The 19,215-nt window shown below is 41.0% G+C and overlaps 1 non-coding gene across 1 annotated transcript; it reads right to left on the bottom strand.

Annotated features, from left to right (window-relative positions):
• Positions 1 to 18,613: 18,613 nt before the first annotated feature.
• Positions 18,614 to 18,716, bottom strand: LOC142164547 (U6 spliceosomal RNA). The gene has a single exon (XR_012695305.1). It is a non-coding gene; the product is annotated as a U6 spliceosomal RNA (small nuclear RNA).
• Positions 18,717 to 19,215: the final 499 nt, after the last annotated feature.

The raw sequence follows: 19,215 nt of genomic DNA, 5'->3' as shown, positions 1-19,215 counted from the left end.
TTTCCTTTTCTTTTTTTTTCCTTTTCTCTTTTTCATTCTTTTCTTTTCTCTCTTTTTCATTCTTTTCTTTTCTCTCTTTTTCCTTTATTTATCTTTCACAGTTGTGTTTCTGATCTCTGTTACTGATTTCGAAAGAGGGATATGAAATGAAATAAATAAGGCTCAAAGGGGGTAACAAAGGATAAAGTGTTTAGATAGCAGAACAAAATGTCTTCGGCATTCTAATCTTCAAAATATGCCAAGTACAATTAAATACAATTTAACCAAAGAAAATCATACATAGTATCTCTTGACCGCATCGGAATTGATGGTCATCTCTACACACTTGCCTTCTATATCTGTTAAATACAAAGAACCATTTGACAACACTCTAGTTACGATGAACGATCCCTACCAATTTGGGGCGAACTTGCCTTTGGCCTCAGCCTGATGTGGAAGGATACATCTCAACACTTGCTGACCAACTTCAAACTTCCGCGGACACACCTTTTTATTATATGCTCTTGCCATTCTTTGTTGATACAACTGGCCATGATATACTGCTGCCAATATTTTCTCATCGATCAGGCTCTATTGTTCCAGGCGGGTTTTGACCCACTCATCATCATCGATTTCAGCCTTCGCAACAATTCGAAGGGATGGGATTTCCACTTCTGCGAGTATCACTGCTTCGGTGCCATATACCAGCAAATAAGGTGTCGCCCCTACTGAAGTACGAACAGTAGTGTGATATCCCAGCAATGCAAAAGGCAGCTTTTCATGCCACTATCTAGAACGCTCCACCATTTTTCGAAGTATCTTCTTTATATTCTTGTTGGCCGCCTCAACAGCTCTATTTGGCTTGGGGCGATAAGGGGTGGAATTGCGATATGTAATCTTGAACTGCTGACATACCTCTTTCATCAGATGACTATTGAGATTAGCCCCATTGTCTGTAATGATCACCTTTGGTATCCCAAACTGACAAATGATATTTGAGTGCACAAAATCAACTACCACTTTCTTGGTTACAGACTTGAACATTTTAGCCTCCACCCACTTGGTGAAATAGTCGATAGCCACTAGAATGAATCTGTGCCCATTTGATACTGTCAGATCAATTGGCCCAATGACATTCATGCCCCACGCGACAAAAGGCCATGGTGCAGACATTGTGTGCAATTCCGATGGTGGAGAATGAATCAAATCTCCATGCACTTGGCACGGATGACACTTGCGCACGAAACTAATACAATATCGCTCCATAGTGAGCCAATAATAACCTGCTCGGAGAATCTTCTTTTCCAGCACGTATCCACTCATATGCGGTCCACAGACTCCAGAATGTACCTCGGTCATGATAGTTGTGGCCTGTCTAGCATCCATGCATCTCAACAATCCAAGATCCGGAGTCCTTTTGTATAAAACCCCTCCGTTGAAGAAAAATCCGCTCTCCAACCGCCGAATTGTTCTCTTTTGATCACCTGTGGCTTGTACCGGATACACCCCCATCCTGATATATTCCTTGATATCATGAAACCAAGGCTCACCATCAAGCTCTTCTTCTACCACACTACAGTAAGCATGTTGATCATTGACCTGAATATGCAGCGGGTCAACATAAGCCTTATCCGGATGATGTAACATTTATGCCAAGGTAGCCAAAACATCAACAACTTCGTTATGGATCCTTGGAATATGCCTGAACTCTACTGATCGAAACCGTTGACAAAGATCATGCAAACATTGCAAGTACGGTATGAGTTTTAAATCACGTGTTTCCCATTCCCCTTGAATCTGGTGCACCAGAAGGTCCGAGTCTCCCAAGACCAAGACTTCCTGGACACCCATGTCTGCAGCTAACCTCAAACCCAAAATGCATGCCTCGTACTCAGCCATGTTGTTAGTACAGTAGAAACGAAGCTAAGTCGTAACCGGGTAGTGATGTCCTATTTCAGAAATAAGTACAGCCCCTATCCCGACGCCTTTCATGTTAGGAGCTCCATCGAAGAAAAGTTTCCAACCTAGCTCTCCAACTGGTTCCAACTCATCAATTTGCATTACCTCTTCATCAGGGAAGTAAGTCTTCAAAGGCTCATATTCTTCATCCACTGGGTTCTCAGCCAAATGATCGGCCAATGCCTGGGCTTTCATCGCGGTCCTAGTCACATAGACGATGTCAAATTCTGTGAGCAAGATCTGCCACTTTACGAGCCTCCCTGTAGGCATAGAATTCTGTGAGATATACTTTAACGGATCTAAATGAGAGATGAGGTAAGTAGTGTAAGATGACAAATAGTGCTTCAACTTCTATGCTACCCAAGTTAGGGCGCAACATGTCCTCTCAAGGTGAGTGTATTTAACCTCGTAAGATATGAACTTCTTACTGAGATAATAAATAGCCTGCTCCTTCCTACCGGTAATGTCATGCTGACCCATCATACAACCAAACGAGTTGTCCAAAACCGTTAAATACAGACTCAAAGGTCTCCCTAGTACAGGTGGCACCAATACATGTGGGTGCGACAAGTACCCCTTTATCTTATCAAATGCTTCTTGACACTCGTCTATCCACTTGACCGCAGCATCCTTCTTCAACAGTTTGAAGATAGGCTCACAAGTTGTCGTAAGTTGAGCAATAAACCTGCTGATGTAATTCAACCTCCCTAATAAACTCATCACCTCATTTTTGTTCCTTGGGGGTGGAAATTCTTAGATAGCTTTGATATTTGACGGGTCCAATTCAATATCTCAATGATTGACTATGAATCCCAACAATTTTCTAGACGGAACACCAAATGCGCACTTTGCAGGATTGAGCTTAAGATTGTACCTGCGGAGCCTTTGGAAGAACTTCCTCAGATCTCTAACGTGGTCAGGCTGATTTTTGGACTTTATGATCACATCGTCCACATAAACCTCGATCTTCCTGTGTATCATATCGTGAAATATGGTCGTCATTGCCCTCATATAAGTTGCCCCAGCATTTTTTAAGCCGAATGGCATGACCGATAGAAGTACGTACCTCATGGTGTAATGAATGCCATCTTTTCTACATCTTCCTCATCCATTAAGATCTGATGATAGCCCGGATAGCAATCCACAAAAGACCCAATCTCATATTTGGCGCAATTGTCAATCAGAATGTGGATATTTGGCAGTGGAAAATTGTCCTTGGGACTTGCCTTGTTGAGATCACGGTAATCAACACACACCCTGGTCTTGCCATCCTTCTTTGGCACAGGTACTACATTGGCTAACCAAGTGGGATACCGAGTGACCTGAATGACCTTTGCCTCAAACTGCTTTGTGACCTCTTCTTTAATCTTTACACTCATATCTGTTTTAAACTTCCTTAGTTTGTGCTTGACGGGAGGGAATGCCGGGTTAGTGGGCAATTTGTGAACCACCAGGTCAGTGCTTAGGCCCGGCATGTCATCATATGACCATGCAAAAATATCTTTATACTCAAACAATGCTTTAATTATCTTTTCCCTAAGTTGAGGTTCAATATGGACACTTATCTTAGTTTCTCTAATATTATCTGGGTCCCCTAAATTGATAGCTTCTGTATCACTCAGGTTAGGCTTGGGTTTTTCTTCAAAATGGCTTAATTCTTTACTAATCTTTTCAAAGACCTTATCCTCATCATATTCTGATTCATCATCACACTCTATTTCTTGAATTACTATTTCAGAATTAGATTGGCTTTTAAGATTGGACCGAAGATTCCTTATGTATGTCATGTCATTGAAACCAGTATAAAAAGAACTGTACAAGGAAGAAAATAAAACTATCAGGAATGAAGAAAAAGGGAAATTGCATTTCATTGAAATTAAAGATAACAAGGTTTATACATCCAAACGGATGGAACATAGAATCTGAATTACAACCCTGGAATAATCCAGATAAATTGAAAGAAAATCAAAGCAAACTACCAAAACTCCTTCCTGGTGGGGAGAGGAGTAGCTTCCTAATTGTTAATCTTTGCATTGGGCCCAACAAATTGCACATCTGCCTTTCTAGAATCCAATCCAGCTTCCACCATGTTCACATCATCGAATAACTTCTCGAACCTTTCAATCAACTCTTTATCAGGACCAACTACAGAACTGGGAACTATTGTTACTAGGCATTTCTTGGTGCCAGGCCTGACAAATGATCTGGAGAGACGTGGGATGGGCTTTGGGAGGACCCAGGCCCTCTATTTCAACTTTTTGGCTATTTTTATGTCCGCAATTGTGCGCATAAACCCCAAACCAAACGTATCCAAGTTTTTGGGGAGAGACACTGGCTATACGATGCCTTGCAGAGATGCACCCAAATCCTTGCCCATTACAAAACTATTTTTCAACATTTCAATGGCTACCATGACTGATGTAGCAGCTACCCTCGGAATTGGGACGCACTTCCCTTCTAAAATTTTCTCTACCGACACCGTGTCAAAACCTTAGTAGACCCTAGGACCCTTATCGTCTTCAACCTCAATGAACGGAAAAATGGCATCTCCGGGATCACACAACAACAGTTTATAAGAAACAGCCACATCTAGCACCTGGAATTCCATGGTAAATTCAATTGGTCCTACTGCTAGCTCGAGCACTATGTCACCGACTGAATTTTTCCCTCCACCGTCGAATCCCCGAATGCAGATACTGTTCTTGTGAATTTTTTCATAATCCACTTTAAACTTGTTCAGAGTGGAGAGAGGGCAAATGATCGCACTAGAACCATTGTCGACCAGCACCCATGTAACCACGGAATCTTCGCATTTCACCGTAAGATAGAGGGCTCTAGTGTTCACATTACCCTCCACAGGCAATTCATCATCAGAAAAAGTGACTCTGTTCACCTCAAAAATCTTGTTGGCTATCTTTTCCAAGTGGTTTACTGAGATTTTGTCAGGAACGTGGGTCTCGTTCAGGATTTTCATCAAGGCCCGACGGTGTTCGTCCGAATGGATTAACAATGTCAATAATGAAATCTGAGCAGGCGTCTTTCTCAACTGCTCCACAATGAAATAGTCCTGCACTTTCATCTTTCTCAAAATCTCTTCTGCCTCTTCTTCGGTCACAGCTTTCTTCACCAGCACTGGGTTATCTTTGGAGGTTTTAGCTTTTCTTAACTCCTTAGGGGCAAAGCATCTCCCCGAGCGAGTTAATCCATGGGTCTCATAGGCTTCTTCTTTAACTTCTTTACCCTTGTAAGTCGCTGTCACCCGCTCATAATTCCAAGGGACAGCCTTATTGCTGACTATCAGTAGCTGGATTACAGGTTTGATAATGACCGTGTCTGTGTGAGAACCCTCCACAATTATGACAGGCTTGTTCGCCACCCCTGGTACCACCACTTTTGCTTTTTCTTGTTTCACTGCACCGTCATTTGAGGACCCCTTCTTGATCACTACAGATGGTTCACTATTTGCTCCGTTCAACTTGATCACTGATTTCTCCTTTATTGACTTTTCAACTGGTCTGGCTTCACTAGACCGAATCATCATGATGGTCTGCGAAGGCTTCTTAGGCTCCCCTCACCTATTCACTATCTCAATCATATTTGCCTCATGATGGGCCGACAATGGGTTTTGGTTGATATTAGGCACCTCCGGAGCTTGGACCTCAATCCGATTGGCATCAATAAGCTCTTGAATAGCTATTTTCAATTGCCAGCATTTCTCCATGTTGTGCCCCGGAGTGCCAAAACAATATTCATAACTCACAGAATGATCAAGATTTCTCGGGGAAGGATTTGGCAGTTTTGGTTCGATCGGCCTTAGCATACCCAACTGTCTCAGCCTGTGGAACAAACTAGTATAGGACTTTCCCAATGGAGTGAATGTTTTCTTCTTTTGCAACCTCTCGTTCTTGAATGCTTGGTTGGGCCGAAAACCTGATCCAGGAGGGTTTCGGTAGGCTCTTGGGGGTGGATAGGCATTTTGTGGAGCTGGGTATGTATTTTGTGGGGTTGGCGCACGCCATTATGCATGGGCAGGAGGTTGAATGTATGTTTGGGCATGGTGGACAGAACAAGGGGGCCGGTGGTGGGTAGTAGTATTGGGGTGGATTATACGGGGTGTGGGGGTAGGTTTGGTGGTGGGGACGAGGTTGATGATAGTGATAAGGTGAACCCCTAGGCCCGAACCAAGCTCTTGACTCAACTGTTGCGACGTCCTCTTTCCTCTTCTTTCCAATCGCTCCCCCAGTACCATTTTGAATGGCTTGGGTGGTTGCTTTAATAGCTAAGTAGCTCATGATTTTGTTGGACTTGAGCCCTTCTTCTACCATGCTCCCCATTTTCACCACTTCGTTGAAAGACTTGCCTACAGCTGATACCAGATGACCGAAATAAGTAGGCTCTAAGGTCTGCAGGAAGTAATCCACCATTTCACTTTCTTTCATCAGAGGGTCAACCCTCGCTGCTTGCTATCTCCAACGGAACCCATACTCCCTAAAACTTTCATTGTGCTTTTTCTCAAGTTTCGTCAAAGACAAACGATCCGGAATAGTCTCAAGATTGTACTGGAAGTGACAAGCAAATGCCTGGGCTAGATCATCCCATGTGTACCACCTTCTATGATCCTGCCGGGTATACCATTCCAACGCTGAACCATTCAGACTCTGGCTGAAATATGCCATTAGCAATTCATCTTTCCCTCTAACTCCCCTCATTTTGCTACAAAACCCTCTCAAGTGCGCTACTGGATCACCGTGCCTATCGTACAAATCAAACTTGGGCATCTTAAACCCTGCCGGATATTGCACATCTGCAAATAGACATAGGTCTTTGTAAGACACACTTACTTGACCTCCCAACCCCCGTATGTCTCTGAATGATTGTTCTAAGATTTTAACTTTCCTGAACATCTCCTCCTGTTCGGGATTTTTGGACGGTTTCTCAGCTTCCACGGGAAGATCAAAACTAGGAGTGTAGGAATAGGGTTTCAGAGCTTTTAAAGTGGGCTCCGGGGGTAATACTGGTTATCATGAGCTTGGAATAAAGGCTTGCTGGAGGATCTGTGGAGTGTAGTGGGAGGGGGCGCCACAAAGACAGGAGTGGCTGGTGGAGGAGGGTATGGAACTAGTTTGGGTGGTGGAGCTGGTGGTGTTTGGGAAGTTATGCTCTGGTAGTGTTGATAGATGGGAAAGCTCGGGGACGAATCGGTGGCAGGATGATACTGAGACTGAGCCAGTGGCCGGATGAAGGCAAGGTTGGCAGGGTAAGCTAGTGGTGGTTGCCCTTTTGCCCAGGCCAGGTACATTTCGGCCATCTGCTGCTTCAACTTATACATCTCTTCTTTCATTGAATTAACATCCAACTCTTCCACCTCTCTTGAAGGATCGATGACACTCGCATCAAGTTCCTGATTGGCCATGATCAATTTGTTTTTGGAACGGATGTTGTATGGGTGAGTTTCCAGAATTCCACACAAACTAACCACCTACCTGTTACTTGACGACAACAGCAAACTTGTTAGCCATCAGGGTTTAACAGATAGGCAACCGCACATTTGGGGAATGAATGCACCTAAGAAGTTAACTGTTTCTATTACGCATTTGATCGGTTTCTTGCGTCATCCCGGCTTTTCTTTATTTCTATTTTCAACTTCCCTTTTTCTCTCTTTTTTTTCTTTCTTGCATTTATTTGCTTGACTTCTTTTTGTTTTTATTCCCTCATTTCCCTCTCTTGTTCATTGTTTCCTTCTCACGGTTTCTTATTTTCTCTCTTTTCCTTTTCTTTTCGCTCTTATTTTTCCTCTCTTTTTCTCTTTTTATCACTCTTTTTGGTTACGATCGAATCCTATGTAGATTGCCTACGTATCATGACCCCGCATGAATCAAACCAAGCGTAGTTCTGGGGGAAATAAATGTAAAAAATAAATAACAAAATATTTTGGGATTTTCAATTTTTCATAAAAAGAAAATGCTTTGATTACAACGACTCAAAACTAGCAGACTCGAAAAGGAAACCAACAGACTCTAACAGCAAGATGACAATACAGACTCAAGAATCAACTAACAGACTCCAACAGAAAGAAAATACAAAATCGAAAATAAACTAACAGACTCCAATAGAAAGAAAATACAGACTCAAGTGAAAATCAGGAATACATTAATGCTCCTGGGGCCCGCGGGACATCAGTCGGTCTCACCATGGGCCTATATGCAAGATCCCTTTGTAACCGCTCCAAATCACTCATTATCTGGCAGACGAAAGTCATCACTGCAGCGAAGAAAGTGGTATGAGTCATGTCCTCGCATGCTTAGAATATCACGATAATGTAGTCAACAATGGTTCTGATCCTCTCTCGGATTCTGCCCTTTTCCTAAAGCAAATGCCCTATCTGCTGATTCCGAGCTTCCAATACCTAAGTGTCGTGATGGTTTTGACTTTGTAACTGTTGTATATCTTCCTCCATCTGAGCCATCAAATCATAACAGTATTCCCTGTCAACTTTAAAACTCTTGGCTTGCTTGGCCGCCTCATTCTCAAGGGTAGTTACTTTTCTCTTTAGATTGGTGGTTGTCCCTTCATAGTTTCTTTTCATTTGTTGTACAAACTGTGCCCGCTCTTCCGCCATCTTTGCCCATTGTGCCTAGACTTTCGCTAGACTGGCGTCAGACTTTTCCATGTCATCTTGACACTCAAGGGCTTTCTTTTTCAGACTGCTTATAAGCCTTTCATCCGCTCGGCTTCTTTCTGGGTTTCTAGCAGCTATTTTCATCTTCCGGATTTGAGCTTTAAGGGCTTCATTTTCTTGAGTTAGTTTTTTCTTCTCTCCCTCATCTGTGGCGGCTTGCAAACCATTTTCAAACTGAAGGTCCATGACTTGCCTTTCCAACTTACTTATGGTAGCCCTGTACTCGTTTTCTTTGGTCAACCAGTCCCATTGCACCTGTGCTCCGTTGGTGGACTATTGGACATGGGGTCTCTTTGCAGGCCTTTTGGGTTCATGATGAACTCGGGATCTTTTACCATACCAAGCAGTGTAACTAGGCTCCACCTCGCCTCTAGATAGATCTCATACTTGAGTTCTAGGCTCTAAGAATCTGCACTGATGCCAAATCCGATGCACTTTTTCTTCTGGAAAAGCAGTTTTTGGTTCCAACTCGATAACCTGCTGACTCAAATCCTCATCATGTGGGATGATTTGGTATCGGCCTAACTAACGTAGAACTCGGTGCGGAGCATAAGGCTGGATACTCCGAAGACCCATCAACAGCAGAAAACATACCTCAACCGACATATAAATTACTTCACTGAGCAAGAGCCACCCGAATGTCCATTCGATTTTATTTGTAGTCAAAGATCTCAAATGAGCATGCCATGCTTCTGTACCATCCGAGAACTCATAACCCTCTACCCACTTTTCATGTTTTTCAATGCACTCGAGGCCAGTCATACCACAATTCAAGTATCCGGGACGGTGGCAAAGATGTTCCTCCATCCATAATTGTAACAGCATATTGCACCCTTCAAAGAACTTTCCCCCTTCTCGACAAAGGGTCAGAGCTCGGTAAATTTCTGCCAAAATCATCGGCACTATGGTCCCATTTGCCTTTTTCATCATAAAGTTGGTTATCCCCATGAGTCCCAACTCTATGTTACTGTCTTTTCTGGAGCCAATCAAAATACCCAGGAACGCCATTATAAAAGCTAATCCTCTCCGAGCTTCCCACTTGTCTTGGTTTCTTGCGTGAGTAAGACCGATATCTGGCGTCTCGAAGCCACGAGTACCCAGGTACAGAATCCTTTGGCCAAATTTCCGTCTCGGATGTCCCGACTGATGCTTAACAAATCCAAAAATTTGTGAGGGATTACTGTTCTCGGTGCTACCGGGTATTGATTTCTAAGATTCCCCTCGAAACCGGTGTAGCCTACTATCTCTTCTAGTGTAGGAGTTAACTCGAAATCAGCAAAGTGGAATACATTATATGTTGGGTCCCAAAATGGTATCAAGGCCTCAATTATGTCCTTTCTCAGCTTAACCTTCAAGAGCCCGACAAGACCACCCAACGCTTTTGTCACAACTTTTCTGCTATTGTCCCCCAAATCATGCCACCACATATGTAGTTCCAATGGGATCTCTTCACGGACTGAGAAATGTTCATTTTGAATTGTGCTCATCCTGCACATTTATTAAGGTAATTTTAATTAAAATAAAACTATGACTTATTTTGACTCAAGAAAAATGACCATTCTTTTCAAAATTTTCACAAAAATATCCGGCTTTCCCAATACGACCTTTCAGCACTCCGAAAACGAAGATTTTAAGGTTGTGTTCGCTAACCGGCAAAAACCTTGAAAAATGACCAAAGGTGGCTATTCTTGCAAAAATGGCCTTCTGGCGCCCTTTTGGGGACAATCGGCTATTTTAGACAAGAATGGCATCACTTTACTTATTTGTAATTAAATTAAAATTGTTGTTCTTTTTGGGCTATTTTTGCAAAAAAAAAGTTGGACCCGATGGGGGTTGCCTACGTATCTCACACCCTGTGAGAATCATATTGGCGTAGTTCGGGCAAATAAAATAAAATCAACTATTTTTCAAAACAAAACCTTTTCTTCTTTTTTTTTAATCTTTCTCAAAAAATTCGACAGAGTTTCAGTAACATTTGGCCATTGGTTTTTCCAAAACATGTGATTTAACTCACTTAACCCTCACATTGCTATTTTCTTTTTTTCAAATTTCTCCCATTATTCAAAAGCCTGTCAGCATGCAAATCCAAATCAAATAAATGCACAAGTAGCAAGTAAGATGCATCAGGATGGTCTTTTCATTTTTGGTACACCTGTCCTAGACAGACCCAACCCCTATGTTGAGTCTCCAAAGTCAAATGCACGTGATACAAGCAAACGTTCCTACTAGGGATCCGGCATGAGGTCTTGTTATACTAGATTTAAAATCTGGGTTTATTGTTCTAGACCTGGCTTACCCGAGCGGACAACTCGAGCCGAGGGGGGCAGCGTACCGGAAATACAGAATCTTCACCGGCTTTGCAACTTGTCCGAACCTCGTTCTAAAATTTGGGATATGACTCTAACAGAAGAGAAGTCACACGAAGTGCACATTTCTCCATGATTTAGAAGACTCAGAGAGAAGAAGGGTTTCGTAGCAGTTTATATACAGTTCACAGAATATCAAAGCGGTAAAAGCAACACTTAGCATATTAGTCCCAAACATGTAACAAAATCAGATAAAAGCCAACTATAAAAATTCATCTAAGCTCGAATTTTGAACCTTGAACTAGAGATTTTGGGTTCGATCCCCAGCAGAGTCGCCAGAACTGTCACACTTTTTTTTTCTACACCCGGAAGGGTATAAGGGAGTTTTTCCAATTAAAGGACAATCGAAAGAGGATTATTTTTATTAAACTCAGAGTCGCCACTTGGGATAATTTATGGTGCCCCAAGTCATTGGTTAAATCCCGAATTGAGGAAAATATTGACTCTGTTTTATAGTCCGTGAACTAGAAATCCGGGTAAGGAATTCTGTTAACCCGGGAAAAGGTGTTAGGCATTCCCGAGTTTTGTGGTTCTAGCACGGTCAGTCAACTACTATAATTGGAATAATTATCTGATTTTAAAACATTTTGAACCTATGTGCATTTTAACTTTAAAATCGCTTTTATTTATTTTAAGGAAGACTTTAACGTCATCTAAAACATGTCTTTGGACCGCGCCACATGAAATGCACCCGCAATCTGAAATACATTTTGTTCAACGTTATTAAGATTTGGATTTGGGTCACATGAAATGCACACCTAAGTTTATGAAGGTAAATTATTAAAATAATGCACCTAAAGAAACTACGCGTTTTTAACTTTGTGAGGGCCATGAAAATTTGCTAAATGGCGCGCCTCGAGTTCTAAGAATTTTAAAAGAAATAATTAAGCGCGAGCCACGCAATTGTCATTTTTGTTTGGCATGCCGCACCTCAATTGTAATTTTAAAGGGTATTCAAACTAGATTTAGGAGGGTCATAAACTATTTTATTGTCTAATACGGTGCACCTCCAATCTACTTTGTGACAGTCTAGCTTAATTAAAGAAAAAGCCTAATGAAATTCAAAGGGGTATTTTGTGTTAAATATTAAACCTAGAAAGCGGAATAAGTAAACAAAGGGTCCATTTCTTTTAGAACATGAACCCAAGAACTTGCGATGGCAAATGAACCATTGATTTGAAAAATGATTTGGGCCAATCCTCGATAGTAGGCCCAATTCGTACACATTGCAGCGGAAAAACAGAGACTTAGGATCGAATCCTTGTGAGTCCATATCAACTCACATAGAAGTTAGGTTCCCCATTATTACGCCAACTCAGAATATTCATCAACTGATACCACACTGGAAATATTGAGATTGATTTAACAAAAAAAGAAACTTTTATTTTTAAAATGGTCAGACCCCCAACTATCATATACCAGCCACTTACATGATTTCTGATTCAATCAATTATCCAATTAACAATTTCAAAATTAGTTTTCACATATATTAGCATGACTCTCAACTCTAACATCAGAACGGATCATACTTGCGCTTTAATTTCTGAGCTAACTTTCACAAATAAACACAAGGAATTCAAACTTATACATACCATTTAAATGGTACTTCTAATTAAGTATAACAATGCAAATCCAAATTGCAGAATAGCCAATACTTCATCATAACAGCCCCTAATTTCGAGCTACAGAAAGCCAAATGGCATACTCAAGCAATCTATAGCATGTTTAACAGTCCATTCACACATGAGCTTCCATTTACAATTACAGAGCCAAGAATCCAAGCATTCATTCTAAATGACCAAACAACCCTAAATCATTGAGCATGAATAAACAGACTAACATATTTGAAAGAAAAATATTGAATTATTTCAGAACAGGGGAAATTAATGACATAAACAGCAGGAGCTAATAGAAGTTCAACATTAACCAATGCTTCTGTTCAAATTCCAACTCAAATTCTCAACTCTGTACACAGATTCAGTCAGGTTCTAACTTGTAGCACCTCATTTGTTAACAATGGTATGAGGAAATACCTGAAAATTGATAGAGGAAACAAAGGTGAAGAAGCAGTAGCTAAAACGGAGCAAAGACATCAGAAATCAGTAGGAAAAAGCAATAGAACAGTGATTCCCAGCAAAAACCAGCTCAATTCCAGAAAATAATGTGCAATAATAACAAAAATCAACCAGAACTTCAGGCCAAACTCTTAAACCAACCAAAATCAAACCCTTTCAGTCCCCATATGAATTAGAAAATGTTTCAGGGCTTGGAAACTTCAGAAATCACAAAGAGAAGAAGAAATTTCAATGGAACAGTAAAGCTTTAGCCGTTTGCTTTTTCTGTATTTTTCTATCTCTGAAAATTCTACCTTGAATGGCAAGGAAAAGATGCATTTATAGGATAGGAACTTAGGGTAGCACCAGATAATCAGTTTTTCCTCTTAGGCCCTATCCAAATTTTTGTTTTTGCTTAGAAAACCTTAGACAATTTTGTGTTTTGCTCAAAAATCCCCAATTCAAAAGACCTAATTCACTTCAGTCCCTCAGCCAGCTTCTGAGAAGCTTCTATTTTCTGTTACAACAAAGATTCCTCACACCAAATTCCTAAACTACCCCCACAACCCCTGAAATTACCCCTAGCTATTTACTTGGGTCAAGCTGACCCAATGGCCCAATGCAATATGAACGGGCTTCACTTTATCAATTGAATCAGGGGCAGCCCAACTTCCAAACAATATACTCAGTTAAAAATTTTGCAACCTCTAAAATGGTTTAACAGATCAAACAACCTAAAACGACTCAATAACTAATTGACTAAACTAACGAATCTTGATTAAACCAATTAACAAACCAAGAACCAGTTAAAACACTAACCTAAAATTAACATGCATAGGAAAGCAATCCGGGAAAACAAAAATAACAGAGGGGTTGAGAAAATGAGAAGAAGCAGAAAAATAGAAAAAGAAAAATGAAAGCTAGATAAAATCAAAGAGAAGAACAGAAAAATACCTACTAAATAAGAGCGATTTGAGGAAAAGAGTCTGAATCCTTGGCTTCTTGAATTTTCTGGCCAACTATGACATTAATCATGTGTTCTTAATAAGAACACACGAATAACATCAAAGTCATCCCCAAAACTGAATAACAGACCCGAATCAGTAGTCTTTGGGAATTAGGGTTCATCTCTTCGATCTAAGATTCGAAGGATTCGGGAGAGATTCGAGAGAAGTGGGGTTGGGATTCGGAATGAGGGAAGTTAAAGGGTCCAATAGTGTTAATTTGATGGCATTTTGGATAGGCGCCGCCGGTGGAGAACGGTGGGAATTTCAGGCGGCTCTGGGTTTTTTTCGGTTCATCCCTGAGATGAGAACGAGGGAGATGAGAGATGGGGGGTACGAGATTCGGACTGTTAAATATTAAAGCCCTCCCCACTTCCCCACCGTTAGATTAGATAACATAGATGGCTTGGATTAGAGACGACCAAACGAGGTCGTTTGGTCATTACCCAGTTTGGACCGGATTTTGGGCTGCTGGGGCGGGTGATTTTGGGCTTCAGGGAATTGGAGGGGAATTGAGCTTGAGAAATTAGAATTAAAGAAGACCCAAAATTGGACTCTCTTCTTCTTTTATTTTCATTTCTTTTCAATTTTCCCAAAAATCTTTTTTCTTCCTTTTTTCCAAAATTAAATTAAAATCTAAATTAATTCTTAGAACCTAATTAACCAAAAACAATACTAATTAAACCTAAATTATAATTATCACAATTAATTAAAAAATAAATTAAAAGAAAAACTACTCAAAATCAAAGTTAAAATTAAAGGTGCAAATTAAACTATTTTTGTGATTTTCCTTTTTTTAAAATAACTTAATTACTAATTAATTCTTAAAATACAAAGTTAAATCCTAAATGCACATGCAACATATTTTTTGTATTTTTCATTAATTAAATAAAATAAATGTGCACAGAAAAATGCAAACAATTGACAGAAAAATGCCACAAAAATCTACAAAATTACAAACAATGGAAAAATTATTTTTGTTTTGAATTTGTGGGAGTAATTCATGTAGGGCAAAACTCACATACTCACAGTTGTGTCTTTAGGTAAGTAGCAACATTTCCTAATATCTCGGACATGGCAGCAACCAGTGCAGCAATCTCCTTTCGTGCATCCTTGAGAAGATCATGGGTTGACGCCAACTCTGAGGTCACTACCTCGTTTTGCATCCTCAGCTCGAGGATCTCCACATTCAGTTGCCCAATCTGCAAGTCATTTTGCTCGACCTACAAAAAGAAAAGTAAATCAGTCAGTATCGAATTATGGGAGCGAATGAAAGACTCATGCATAACAAAATACCTGTTCGACAATGGCAACCTTTTCTCGGAGTGCTCCCCCCAAAGTATCCCAGAGCTTGCCTGACTCTTTATCCTTCTGTGTAGAACGAGCCTCCGACTCTCTCAGTCTCAAGGACAGCTTCTCAAGCTCCTTCTCACGGCACGAAAACTCCTCGTTAAGCCTGGAGAGGGCATGATCATACATCTCCTTGCACTATAGCAAAGCAGAAGAGTTAGAAGAATGAAGGAAGATGCTCGAGACTAAAAGAAATATACCTAAAGCAGCTATCACCTGCTGCATGAACCTCTCCGCCTCCTTGACAGAGCCGGGAGCATCAAGATCGACGCTCTTGCTAATATCGTTAAGAATATTGCCAAGCGTGCCTCCCCCTTGAAAGAACCCCCGACTGTGGCGGTATTCGCATCTTGAGCGGCCCTTAACTCCCGTGACGAGAACTGATGGCCAAAACTGAAACCACATATATCACCAATGCCTCATAGGGGAAACTATTGCCCCGGAAAAGCTCTGAATCCCAGCCCTTCAAGGTCGGCGGCAATGGTCCCTCCAGCGGAAACTGGACCAGATTCAGTCATGGGATCTGAGGCCATATTGGCACCCTCCTCGAGGGTATTCGATTCACGGGACCGACCCAAGTCGGTCGTTCCCGATTTAGCATCCTCCGGTCGAGGTATCTGTGAGGCTCCCTCGCCTGACCTCATCCTCCGTGCCAACTAGCACTCACTTTTATCATCATCCTCAGTGCAGGGGCTTGCTCCAAAAGTTGAAGTCGAGGTCCTAGTAACGGCTCAAGGCTCACGCGACTTAGGTTTCTTTGCCACGGAAGGATCGGCAGTCGCCTTACCTTTCCTTTTCTTGCCCTTGGTGGGCTCTAAAGTTTCCACTTCACCACCAAGGGTGGCCTTATCCGCATGTTCTCACCAAGGCCTACACGAGCACAGTGACTCTAGCTTATTAGCACAAAGGATTCGGGGAAAAACATAAATATGAGGCAAGGAAGCTTTATAATGATTCTTGGCTACCCACAACTTCTTAGCCAGGTCAGGCCAAGACTGAACAAGTTATGGGAAAGCGATTCCAACTGCTTGATCCTTCCCGGCAGATTCGAGACTACTTCGGGGTATCAAGCAGCAACTGTAGAAACCAAAAAGATGTCATGTTTCCAAAAGAAATGAAATGAAATCACAAATCCAAGGGAAAAAATGTTTACGCTGTGTGTTCCACTTTTCCGGGAAAGGCATCCTCCCGGCCGGAATGATGTTTGAAGTCTTCACCCGGACGAACCTACTCATACACCCTCGATCCTTCTCCTCGTCGATGCTCGAGAAAAATGATTTTTTGGATCGGTAGTGAAGCCTAATCAAACGTCGATAAAATCGAGGTTTGTACAACCTAATCAAATGGTCGAGGGTAAAGGTCTCGCCCTCAACCCCGTCAGAGAAATGATGGAGCATTAAGACTATCCTCTAGAAAAAATGATAGATTTGGTCGAGCATCACTTGATATTTGTCACAAAAATCGAGGATAAACGGATCTATCTCCAGAAGAAAGGATTTGGAGGAATCGACAGGACCCAAAGTGAACGGGTTAGTATACACATGAAGGAAGTCAGCCTTGTGATCCATTATATTTTCATCAGGTCTAGGAATCTCTTCCTTCACTGCCGCATTCCATCGGCAGTCTCTCTTCACCGTCTCTATGTTGGTCACGACACTAATGTATTAGGACATGTGTTCACATCGACCCGGTGTGGATGAAGGGTTATTGATGGTAAAGCCCTTCTACATATCAACCTTGGTGGGAGTACATTGTTCCAAGGTAGGTGCCACTTTGGGTTTTCCTTTAGATGTTCGAGATGAAGAGGCAGCCACGTCCTTCCGAGGAACAGTCTTGGAGGTTCTATCCAAGATGATGGTAAAATTTCTCCAAAAAAAGTAAGAAGCAATGATGCAAGTAGGGATGGGTTTAGCTTTGGAAATCTGAAGTAGTTGGGAAAGTAAGAATTATCCAACAAGTGATGCCTTTATAGGAGCTGTGTGGGAAGCGGAAGGGATGAACTAGTAGCGGTTCATGGGCTTCTCGATAGTCGCATTTGACAGTGACCCTTGCGCGGTTTTTTGCCATGGCATTTAATGCTCTGATAGGCTGATGTCACAACGATGATGCCCTTGGATTAGAAGCTCATAATCATTTCTTATCGCTCCTCTCTAAGAAACGCAGGGACTATCTGTATACAGTAAAATCGAAGGGTCCAATTTCTCATCATCAAGGCGTCTCAGAGGACTATCTCGAAATCTCGAGGTTACAAGGTCATGGTCGAGTTTCCTCCCTCAAGGTTCGTCAACTCTCGACCTCAAGACAACATTGATCACGGCCGCGGTAGGAATGGGAAGTTCCCAAGGCACATGGCTAGGACTGACAAGGCTTAGTGGACTACCCCAACCTTCAATCAGGATGTCATCTAGCTGTCCTATCTCCGTTCCTTTGTCATTAATTCACTATGTACTATGTTGGGATTCCTGTCCTATATAAAAGGGATCCTTATCATTTTGTAAGGTTCTGCGGTTGCTCCAGTTACTCTACAAGAAATATACAAGAACATTCTCTTTTCTCTCTAACTTACACTCTTGATACTATTGCTTTCATTTATTATCTTCATTATTGTTCTCCATTTATTGCTTATCATTGGCCATAAAGAGCGTATATTGATTTTAGTATAACTAGTAGTCGTATCTCGATTACCTTCGATATCGCCCAGTCGAGCTCCGGAATCAACCCCGAGACCCTGAATCAACAAGCTCGAGGCCCCGATAATTGGCTCATCGGTTTGGTTATCACTTTGTTCCTTTACTCTTATTCGTCTCTAAGTCTTGCATACCTAGCATCAACTGCTTAACAAACTAGCATAAAAATATATCACGTATTTTTAGAGTCTCATCAACAAATTTAATTGTTATTACCATTTTCACGGTAAACAATTGTTGTGTACCATCATAGCTTTTGGGATAGATCTACGCGCTATTATCACAATACCGGGAATTTCGTTTTAGGATATTATTATTAACCAAGATTAACCCTCATTTGTATAAATTTAATTAGTTGAACCAAGATCTATATTTTTGGTGAAATGCTACTTTCACGATAATTTTACTTTGAACATGTACATAAACAAAGTGAACAATGTCAAAAAATGAAGCAAAGAGAAAAAAGACATACCTTAAGCTTTTAGACGAGTAAAAAGAAACTCAAGGCAACGGAGAAAACCCGGTCGAGATGTCAAAAAAATTGGACCATTTAACAATTTGTGTGTGTCATCCTTGAACTGAGGGCATGTTAATCTTCTCTATATCATTCCAATTTTATCGGATGTCCTCACAGGGACAAACTTACGGTTTGTTTGGATAGTTGTAATGTATCGTATAGTATTGTATTGTAATGTATTGTATTGTATTGTACTGTATCATTTTGATGTATACAATATTTGGATAGATTGTATTATTTGTCGTCCTTTCATAATGTCATGCAACAATAATATGAAGAATAAACTTACAATATAATTAAAAAGTAAGGTATGAGGTAGAATTATTATATAAAAAGATAGGTAAAAGATAAAATAGGATTGTTAATAGGGGTGTGCATTCGAATCAGTTTCGATTTCGAAATTTTCCTTATCGAGTTATCGATTTTGATTTTTGATTTTGATTTTGTCCTCTTCGGTTATCGGTTTATCAATAAACCGATAAGATATACTAAAAAGACAATTTTTTTACCCTTATTCTATAATACCTTTTCCTTTACCCTAAGTCCCTAAGCCTATTATTTCTTCTACCACATTTAAGGAATGATCATATTTAAAGCTCAAGGGAATGAAGTTCAAATTA

The sequence above is a fragment of the Nicotiana tabacum genome, chromosome 9 (assembly GCF_000715075.1).
Source record: "Nicotiana tabacum cultivar K326 chromosome 9, ASM71507v2, whole genome shotgun sequence".
NCBI lineage: Eukaryota > Viridiplantae > Streptophyta > Magnoliopsida > Solanales > Solanaceae > Nicotiana > Nicotiana tabacum.
Note: the sequence above shows the minus strand (reverse complement) of the source record. Positions and strands in the feature narration are given on the sequence as shown.